This window comes from Ornithorhynchus anatinus, chromosome 2 (genome assembly GCF_004115215.2).
Source record: "Ornithorhynchus anatinus isolate Pmale09 chromosome 2, mOrnAna1.pri.v4, whole genome shotgun sequence".
NCBI lineage: Eukaryota > Metazoa > Chordata > Mammalia > Monotremata > Ornithorhynchidae > Ornithorhynchus > Ornithorhynchus anatinus.
The window spans coordinates 68,473,844-68,484,691 of NC_041729.1; positions in this window are offsets into that span (position 1 = coordinate 68,473,844).

Genomic DNA, 10,848 nt, shown 5'->3' on the forward strand with positions numbered 1-10,848 from the left:
CTTTTCACTCTAGGCTTCAAAGCTCTCCATCACCTTGCCCCCTCCTACCTCTCCTCCCTTCTCTCTTTCCACTGCCCACCCCGCACGCCTCCGCTCCCCTGCCGCCCACCTCCTCACCGTCCCCCGTTCTCGCCTATCCCGCCGTCGACCCCTGGGCCACGTCCTCCCGCGGTCCCGGAATGCCCTCCCTCCTCATCTCCGCCCAACTAATTCTCTTCTCCTCTTCAAAACCCTACTTAGAGCTCACCTCCTCCAAGAGGCCACCCCAGACTGAGCTCCACCTTTTCCCTCTGCTCCCTCTGCTCCCCCTCTACCCCCCCCTTCACCTCCCCTCAGCTAAGCCCTCTTTTCCCCCCTTTCCCTCTGCTCCTCCCCCCTCCCTTCCCCTCCCCAAAGCACTGTACTCATCCGCTCAACGGTATATATTTTCATTACCCTATTTATTTTGTTAATGAGATGTACATCACCTGGATTCTATTTATTTGCTATTGTTTTAATGAGATGTTCATCCCCTTGAGTCTACTTATTGCTATTGTTCTTGTCTGTCTGTCTCCCCGATCAGACTGTAAGCCCGTCAAAGGACAGGGACTGTCTCTATCTGTTACCCATTTGTACAGTCCAAGCGCTTAGTACAGTGCTCTGCACATTCAATAAATACTATTGAATGAATGAGTACTCTGCACACAGTAAGCGCTCAATAAATAGGACAATGAATCAATGAATCTCCATTTGACAGTTGAAGAAACTGAGACCCCGAGAAGGGAAATGACTTGCCCGTGGTCACCTAATAATAACAGTAATAATAATAATAATAATTACGGTACTTGTTGAGTGTTTACTATGCTCCAGACACTGTACTAAGCCCTGGGGTGGATACGAGCAAATCGGGTTGGACACAGTCCCTGTCCCACGTGGGACTCAACGTCTCGATCCCCCATTTCACAGATGAGGGACCTGAGGCCCGGAGAAGTGAAGTGACTTGCCCAAGGTCACACAGCAAACAAGTGGTAGAGCCGGGATCGACAGAGGGACAGGTGAGAACGAGGCCCAGCGAGGAGGTGAGTGGTGGCAGAGGAGCGGAGTATGCGGGCTAGGCTGTAGGAGAGAAGGGAGGTGAGGTAGGTGGGGGCAAGGTGAGGAAGACCTTGGAAGCCAAGAGTGAGGAGTTTTTGCTTCATGCAAAGGTTGATAGGCAACCACTGGAGATTTGTGAGGAGAGGGGTGACTTGCTCAGAGCGTTTCTGTAGAAAGATAGTCCGGGCAGCAGAGTGTTGGATGCTTATGACGAACTTACAGTCCAGAGGGACAGTCTCAAGGCAATCAGTGGTATTTATTGAGCGCTTACTTTGTGCCGAGCACTGGACTGAGCGCTTGGCAGAGGACGGTACAGCAGGGTCGATAGACATGATCCCTGCTCGCAACGAGCTTACCCAGATATTTTTTTATGAAAAAGAGGATGAGACATTACTTGGAAGTTCTTTTCACTGAGAAGTAAGACCCTCATTCGACCTTTCTGACCGCTCCCTTTGTTTTAATGCTCTCTGTTAAGCCCTCTACTATGTGCCAAGCACCGTTCTAAGTGCCGGGGCAGATACGAGCCGACGAGCCCGGACGCAGTCCGTGTCCCACGTGGGGCTCACGGCCTTCCCCCCAATTTTAAGCTCATCAGGGGCAGGAAATGTGGGCCTGGATTAACTTTTGTGTACCCCAGCATTTAGTAGCATAGTTGCGATGGTATTTGTTAAGTGCTTACCACGTACCAGGCACTGTTCTAAGCACCGAGGATACAAGCTAATCAGTCCACAGTCCATGTCCCAAATGGAGCTCACAGTCTTTATCCCCATTTTACAGATGCGGTAACTGAGATCCGGAGAAGAGAAGCGACTCACCCAAGGTCAAACGGCAGACAAGTGGTGTAGATGGAACCGGAACCCAGATCCTTCCAACTTCCAGGCCCTATCCACGAGGCCTCGCCGTTTAGCACTTAACCAATACCACACGAATGGCAGGGCTTCGGCTACCACATCAATTTGAACTACTCGCCAATCCGTCTCTCCAACCGTCTGCCAAGCGAGAGTGGGAAGAGATTTTTCTTTGAGGACAAGATCATCAAGTCAATTACGCTTCCACTCCAATAGGCCCCCTCTCTAATTTAGATGAATGTGTGTCCGTAAGCTCATGGCGGGCAGGGAACGGGTCTCTGACTCGAAAGTATTGCACTCTCCCAAGTGCTTAGTACAGTGGTCCGCACACAGTAAGCACTCAATGAATCCCACTGATTGACTAATGAGCTTATCGTTATTATATGACAATTATGACGCTTCCACAAAGATTTGGATAGACTCAATGCGGCATCCAGAAAGACCAGCATCCAAAAAAGCGGTTACAATAGGGAGATTTTGCCATTCAGATTGGGGGAGAGAAAAAAAGAGTCATCAGAACTCACAGTATCAGCCCCATGTGGGGTGGGGACTGTGTCCAACTCGATTTGACAACCCCAGTTCTTGGTACAGTGCCAGGAACATACTAAGTGCTCAACAAATCCCATTATTAGTTATTTTAATAATAAAATAGGAATTCAATACTTGTTCCTCCCTCCTGCTTGTACTGGGAGTTCCATGAGGGACGGAGAATGAGTCTGACCTGTTCATCTTGAATCTACCCACGGCATAGTACGTGAGGGGCACTTAAAACGCCATCACGATTATTATCATCATTATGTGGGAGGGGGTGGGAGGCAGGAGGTTTCTCAACAGATTTCCGTCCTCTCCTCCTCCCGCCTTGATAAGGAGAGGACGGTCATTTGGCTCAGCAGTCTGCACGATGCCAAAGCGGGGTTTATTTTACTCAGACCGCTTTACCTAGCGCTCGGTAGCGGTCACCAAAGCTGCTAGACACAATCTCTGCCTTCAAGGGTCTTAGGTTCTACTGGGGAAGGCAGATGCTAAAACAAACCTACAGGTCGGGGGGGATATCTGGGGCACAAGATATATTTGCATGGACAAACACGCGCGTCCACGTGGGCTATCTGTGCGTGGCTGGGTAAATATGTATTTTGAGTTGTCTGTCTTGAAGTGGTTGTACGTACCCACGTAGCGTGTCTCCGTGCCTCTGCCACTTTTCTGCTCTGTGATCTTGGGCAAGTCTCTTCACCTCTCTGGGCCTCAGTGACCTCATCTGTAAAACGGAGATTAAGACAGCGAGCCCAACGTCTTCTCCTGCAGCATTGGGTTAGGGGTGCTTAACCGATACCATGACTGATTAACCCCAGTTCAGCCACTTGTCTGCTGGATGACCTTGGGCAGGTCACACAACCTCTCCGGGCCTCAGTTACCTCACTGTCAAATGGGGATGGAGAATGTGGACCCTGTGTGAGAAAGGGACCGCGTCTAAACCGACTGCCTCCTATTTACCCTAGCATTTGGTGCCGTGCCTGGCCCACGGTAAGTGCTTTACAGATCCCACAGTTATCATTATTGCTACTATTACAACAGAGTTAGTAGACATTTCCTGCCCACAAAGAGTTTACAGACTCGAGGGAGAGAACAGACATGAATATCAATAAACGGCAGCTACCTTGGCACTCGTCTTGCCTCATGCCGTCGAGTCTTCTCCGACCCATAGCGACGCCACGGACACATCTCTCCCAGAACGCCCCACCTCCGTCAGCCGTGCAGCCGTAGAGTTTTCTTGGTAAAAATACAGATGTGGTTTACCATCGCCTCCTTCCGAGTGGTAAATTTGAGTCTCCCCCCGTCGTGTCTCTCCCCCGCTGTTGCTGCTGCCCAATGCAGGTGGGTTTTGACTTGTAGCACATCGCATTCCGCTCCCTAGCCACTGGCCACGGTAGAAATGCAATGGACAGGCCTCTGCTCGACTCTCCCTCCCGTGGTCGAGACTGGTAGAGTAATGGAAACTCCCCCGGTGTGACCCTGAGAAGGGATCCTGGCACTTAGTAAGCGTTTAATATCACAATGATTGCGATTATTACTAGAAAGAGGGGAAGGGGAAAGTCGAAACTCAGAGAGTTTGAGGGACATCCCTAAAGTCACACAGACAGTCACTCGTTCATTCTCTGGCTCCTCTTCTGTCTCCTACCCCTTTACTGCGGGGGTCCCTCAAGGTTCAGTTCCGGGTCCCCTTCTATTCTCCATCTGCACCCACTCTCTTGGAGAACTCATTCACTCCCATGACTTCAAGTAGCATCTCTATGCCATCGATACTCATATCGCGCATCTCCCTATTCGCTCCCCCCTCTCTCCAGTCTCGCATCTCCTCCCGCCTTCAAGACATCTCTACTTGGATGCCCTCCCGTCACCACAAACCTGGCATGTCCAAAACAGAGCTCTTTATCCCCCCCCAACCAAACCCTGTCCTTCCTATCACCGTAGAGGGCACCACCATCCTTCCTGCCTCGCAAGCCCGTCACCTTGAAGTTATCATTGCCTCCTCTCTGTTGTTTGACCCACGTATTCGATCCCTCACTAAATCCTGTCGGTCTCGTCTTCGCAACATCGCTAAAATCCACCCTTTCCCCTCTCCGTTCAAGTTAATACCACGTTAATTCCCTCACTCATTCATTTGTTCAGTCGTATTTATTGAGTGTTTACTGTGTGCAGAGCACTGTACTAAGCTCTTGGAAAATACAATTTGGCAACAGATAGAGAGAATCCCTAACCACCAATAGGCTCATAGTCCAGAAGGGGGAGACAAACAACAAAACATCCTGCCTGGATTCCTGCATCAGCCTCCTCACTGACCTCCTAGCCTCTGGTCTCCCCGCCACCTCCACTCCCTACTTCATTCTGCTGCCTGGATCGTTTTTCTACAGAAACACTCAGAACACACCACCCACCTCCTCAGAAAACTCCAGTAGTTGCCCATCCTCCTCCGCTTCAAAACTAAAGTTCCTCACCCTTAGCTTTAAAGCAGTCCACCACCTTGCCCCACCCTACCTCACTTCTCCCCTTCTACAACCCAGGCCACACACTCTGTTCCTCCGGTGCTAACCTTCCCACTCTTCCTCCATCTCACCCATCTTGCCACCATCCCCTAGCCCACGTCTCGCCTCTGGCCTGGCCCACCCTTCCTCCTCCTATCCGACAGAAGATTCCTATCCCCCACCTTCGAAGACTTATTGAAGGCATGTCTCCTCCAAGAGGCCTTCTCAGCTTAAACCTCACTTCTCATCTCCCAATCCCTTCCATATGGCCCTGCTCTTCCCCCCCCCCCCCCCCAGCCCCACAGCACTTCTATACCTGTCATTTTATTTATTTTTATTGATATCCATCTCCCCTCTTGTAAGCTCATTGTGGGCAGGGAACTTCACTGTTTATTATTGTACTCTACTTTCCCATCTGCTTAGTAGATTGCTCTATACATAGTAATTGCTCAATAAATACAATTGAGAAAACCAACTCAAGTCTCTAAAACATGACTGATTGACTCAGGGATTGGGTAGGGGAATGTGGGACAACCTCCACCCTGAGCCCTCACTCTGGGCTGCCCCCTCCCTGGCTCCTGGGCCCAGAGGGTCCTGCCTCCCAGCCTAGCACAACCCAACTCAATAGAGTCAGGGAGGCAGCTGAGACTTCCCAGCCAATGGGAGTCATAGTATTTTGGTCCATTCCTCTAGAGACCTTCAGGCTGGAGCGGCAGAGAGGGATAGAGAACGAGAGGTATCATCACACCCTCTGTTTGACCTCTCAAGACTCCTGCCCCCCCTTACCCTGCCTGGCTGAGACAGAAGGAATGAGACCTGAGGGGAGGGAAGGACGAGTGCGATTTCTAGCCTGCTAAAGTACAAGTCAGAAGCTGGTGGCGTGCGTCAGCTTTGCGTACACAGTTAATACTCCCCCCCATTAACACACTGCCTTGGAGCAGGGGCAGCTGCCACTGGCTCACAGCGGCTCAGGAGTGAGGCAGAACGTAGATATTTTATTCCATACACTTGCATGTGGCCTTACAGAGGCCAAGCTGCCAAGGGGACAGAGAGGGTAGGAGGGGGTCAGACTGTGCCATTTCCTGCAGTGGGGCGGGGGGGGGTGGAGAACCACTTCACATCTTCCCACTCTAGGATTTGCTCCTAATCCTCCCCACCCCTCATTCGGCTCCTCCAGGAGGGATGGATGACACATGGCAATCACACACACATACACACAGATAGACCCACAGACCCTCAACTACTGCTGTCCCTGTACCCCGCTCCCCCAGGGGCACCCCCCTCGGTCGGGAAAGCGAGTCTGTACTCTTGAAGCCAGAGCTGGGCAGATAACTCCCAGTGGACCAAGCCAGGAGGAAGCCACGCTGACTATAGAATTAAGGGCCCCAGGCAACTTCACACCTGGTCTTGAGGTCCATCCTCGGAGTACCTGTCCAGAACTCTAGACCCCTGTTTCCAGCACCCAGCTCTCCATCCAAAGAGGGATGGTCCCTCTCTCCCTGCTCTGGTCCCGGCCCTCATTCTCACGCCAGAGACACACGCACATCCATCACCTCTAGGAATTGCCAGAGATTCATGTGGCACCCATGATGCGGTGTTTGACCCTTGACCGTTGCCCCCAAAGGAAATGGCATTGTCTGGAGGAAAGGGATACAATCTTGGGCTTGGGGCAGGAGGAGGTGTCCAGGGGGCAGGAGCCTGGGGCCGACTCCCTCACGGGGGCGGTGCAGTGCTCGCGGCATCCCACGAGGGGCCAGTTAGTCCTCCACTGTCCACGTAGGCTGATGGTCCGCTTCGGATCCGCGCTGTGGCTTCCTGGGGACAGATGTGACCTTTGATTGGATGATGAGGCGTACCACAGCCCGCCCTTGGGGAAGAATGCCAGCCAGTTTGGGCAGTTGCAGGGGAAAAATGCTTGGCTGGGTCTCCAACGGAGAGCCCAGGGCTCCAGTCCGAGATCAAGAAGTTGTACATTGTATTACATTGCCTGGGTCAGGAGTCACTCCTTGGCCAGGTGGGACTCGTTCACTGCATTGAGTTGTGGACTATAAGGATGCAGTGGATTATAGCGAGGGATAAGGATCCCTTCACTCAAGCACGCAGGACAGTGTCCAATATCATCGGTTTCTCCCACTTGCACTAAACAGAGCCCCAACAGCCCCAGACCTACGACATAACACTCACCAGCTTGTCCCCACCACGCAGTCCTTGGGGACGCAGGGATGGCTGAGGGGTCCAGGTCTCCGGTGATGCATCTGGGGCTCAGGCTCCTTCCACGGCCTTAAGTATACACCTAATCAGGACTCAGGGCAATCTCACTCTGCCTCCCTCCTCGGGTCAAGGGGTGCTGCCTCCTGGGCCCAGCTCCATCTGTGTCCTCATCCTTCACCTGGACTGATGCCTGCATGATCACTGTTAGAGCAGAGAGAAGAGGGAGACCGAGATAGGAGGCAGGGAGAGAGACACACACAAAGACAGGGGAGACCCCCTTTGAGACTCAGAGACAAAGTGGCTGCCACTCACACTCCCTGCAGAGGAGGCCTTGGCTAGCTTAGCCTGGGTGGGGTCCACCCTTGGAGTGAACAACCTGGATTTCCCCTGAGAGAATCTTAGCCCCTGCAGACCCCCTCCCCAACCCACACCCACTTCCCCAGAGTCTTACCTCTGAGCAGGATGGTCTGGAAAACTTCTCCATGGCAGCAGAAAGAAGCTGGGCTTCTGCCCTTTCTCTTCATGCAGTCAAGGCCCCGAACACTTACCGAGTGCCAGTCTGATCCGTCACGCTTGCCCTTCTTCCCGCTCCAAGTTTGGTCTGACTTGGGCAAAACCACCCCCCCATTAAGCACCCTCTTTGGCCAGCTGGGTGTAGGAGACACAGTCCCTGCCCACTGGGAGCTCACAATCTAAGTCACTCGTTCCGTCAAGTGATCGGATTTGAGGTCTTCCTCTGTGCAGAGCACTGTACTACATCCTTAGGAGCATAGATTAGAAAAATTTTAACAGACACCAGCCCTACCTATAACAAGCCTAGAAGGGGAAACATTGACTTTGGAAAAACCACAGTATGAACGCTTCCAAGCGTTCAACACTACATAGCATACGTGGCCCCTGTGCTTAAGAGGCATCGAGTCTATGACAGACATTCAAACTGAGGTACACACAGGTGGAATGGCATACACAAGGTCGGTACATGAAGTTTCGCACACTGAACCCAAGCTTGAATCGGCAGTACAAGTAGATGAAAAACAGAGTAAATGAGTACATAGAGAGAAGTATGGCAGTATTGCATTAAGACATCTATAGTGTTTACTGAACGCTATTTGACAGAGCACTAGACGAGGAGGAGGATGGGGTGAGAGGCCTCAATTCCTAAGGACAACCGTTTCTGTCAGTCCCTCGTATTCATCCCTCACTTCCCGTGGGCGGAGCACAATATCACCATCAACAGATAGATTCCCTGTCCACTATGAGTTTACCATCTAGAGGAGGAAGATAATCGATATAAATTTCACCCATTTAAGTAGGAGCCATGACGAGTCATCTGGAAATATTCTGCAGACTAGCTTCCAACTCAAGGAGAGATTTACACTTTGGAACTAAGTTTCCCAGGCGCTCAGTACAGTCCTCTGCCTCAATCAATACTTGCGGTGCTGGGGGGCCGTGGGGAGGGGACCACTCAGCTTCTGCTGCTACAACAGTGCTTGTGTTTGTGGTGCTCCGCATCAGTCCCTCATGTTTATTGAGCACAGAGCGCTCTTTAAGAGACTTGGGCGAGTACAAGTCGACGACAGATACATTCCCCTGCCCAAAGCGGGCTTCCAGTCTACTCCACGTGTGTGGCTAGTGAACCCCAAATCGGCATTGGGCTTTTCAAGTGTCGCAATGGAGTCCCACAAGGGTGAAGGCGCAAGTTGGATCTTGGGGTAGAGGAATTGGGAAACCCAGAGAGAGAGTCCCCACCTAGACAGCTGAGGTTGGCGCAATCCTGCCTTCAGAGGGGCTTCCCATTTAAAAGCCCTAGCGGGGCGCAGGACGGTACTGTCACTCCACTCCTCTCCAGCCGGCGGGTCTCGGTTCCTGCCCGAAATGGGGGCTTACAGTCTGATGTTACGATACCGACGCTTCCGCGACCAACGCTCGGCGCTGAGTCCAAGGAGGATGGTGGAGAGCCGGGTGGCCGGGCGGGGGGGGGGGGGTGTTCCAGTGGAGAGGACCTGGATGTGCAACCCTTTGAGGATGATAAGGGGGCTCACAAGCCTTGCAGAAGCAGCCAGCACCTTCTACCTCATTCCAGGCGCAGGGTCCCATATGGGGAAGGACACTCGCCTTTGTGACTTTATAGTGGGAAATCCTAGCTACCTAGGGGCTGGCAAGAGCACATGGAACAGGACACAATGACAGACACACACAGAGACAATTAGCATGCACCTCCCCACCCCCCCATGCATCCCATGGTTTTTGCCCCATCCCTTTCTCCGCCAAAGTAAACTGTCATCTCTAGACACAGAGCATAAAATCAAGACTTCGTAGCACCACAACCCAATTTCCTCTATTCCAGAGGAATTTTGTTGTCCCAATCAACCTGACACTTCTCTTCCTCAATCCTTGCCTAATCTCCCACACCAAAAAACCAAAACCAGTCCAGTCACCAGGTATCATAAGCCTAAGCAGACCAATGTCATTTCTGAATCTTCCAGAGAAAACCAAAGCCCGCTGCAAGCCACCCCCTCACAGATGTAATCAAAATCAATGAGCCCAGCCTTAAATTGACCCAAGTCAGTTCTGAACCATCAAAATCAACCTATTAGCATCACCATTTCAATAGGCATTGACTATCAGCCAAGCACTTTAGTACAGGGCTTTGGACAATATAAATTCTCAATAAACACAATTGAATGAATAAACAAAAGATAAAATAACCAAGAGATAATCCCAGGCCCCACTCACCAAACCCCCCAGAGAACAGCTGCCATCTTCTCTCGCCAGCCTAGAGGAAATAACGCCCCTCCCCCCCCCCCCCGGACCCTTTATAGGGTAGGAAAAGGGCCAGCAACCTCTGGGGCTTTAAAGGCACAGTTCCACTTGCCCCATTGAAGAGAGACTGGGTTTCTGTGGGTGGGGCTGTAGAATCCAGGAAGGAAGAGGCAGAAGGGGATTAAGGAGAAGGGGATTTGCAGCTACCCATCGTTAAAAGGATTTGGAAAAACAGACTTAATTATAGACACCTGCAACCCATTCACATGCCCCGATTAGACAGTCTCCCCCATTAGACTGTAAGCCCGACAATGGACAGGGACTGCCTCTCTCTTTTGCCAATTTGTACATTCCAAGCACTTAGTACAGTGTACTAAGCACATAGTAAGCGCTCAATAAATACTATTGAATGAATGAATGCTCCTTGAGGAGCGGGTCTAATGCTCCTTTGGGGCTTTTCCAGCACTTCAGATAGAGCTTTGCACCCAGGAGGGTGTTGGCTAATTAAGAACAAATGAATGAATGACTGAATCAGTTAATCAATGAAATCAAGCTCTTCACTGAAGCCTCCTCAGTTCCCAGGCCCCACTCTCCCCTCCACTCTGTCTCTCTTTTTTCCTTTTTGTTTCCTTTTCAATGGTATTTGTTAAGCACTGTGCTGGGCCCCGCGGTGGATAGCAGATAGTCGGGTTGGACACGGTCCCTGTTCCACGTAGGGCTCGCACTCTTGATCCCCCATTTGACAGATGAGGTGACTGAGGCCCAGAGAAGTGAAGTGACTTGCCCAGGGTCACAGAGCAGATGGGGGGCAGAGCCGGGCTTGGAACCCTGGTCCTTTGACTCCCAGGCCTGGGCCCTTTCCACTTGGCCCATCTGCTTCTCTCCTCCCTGCTTCTGTCCCCTTCAGCTTCCGGGGAAAGGACTGTTGGTAT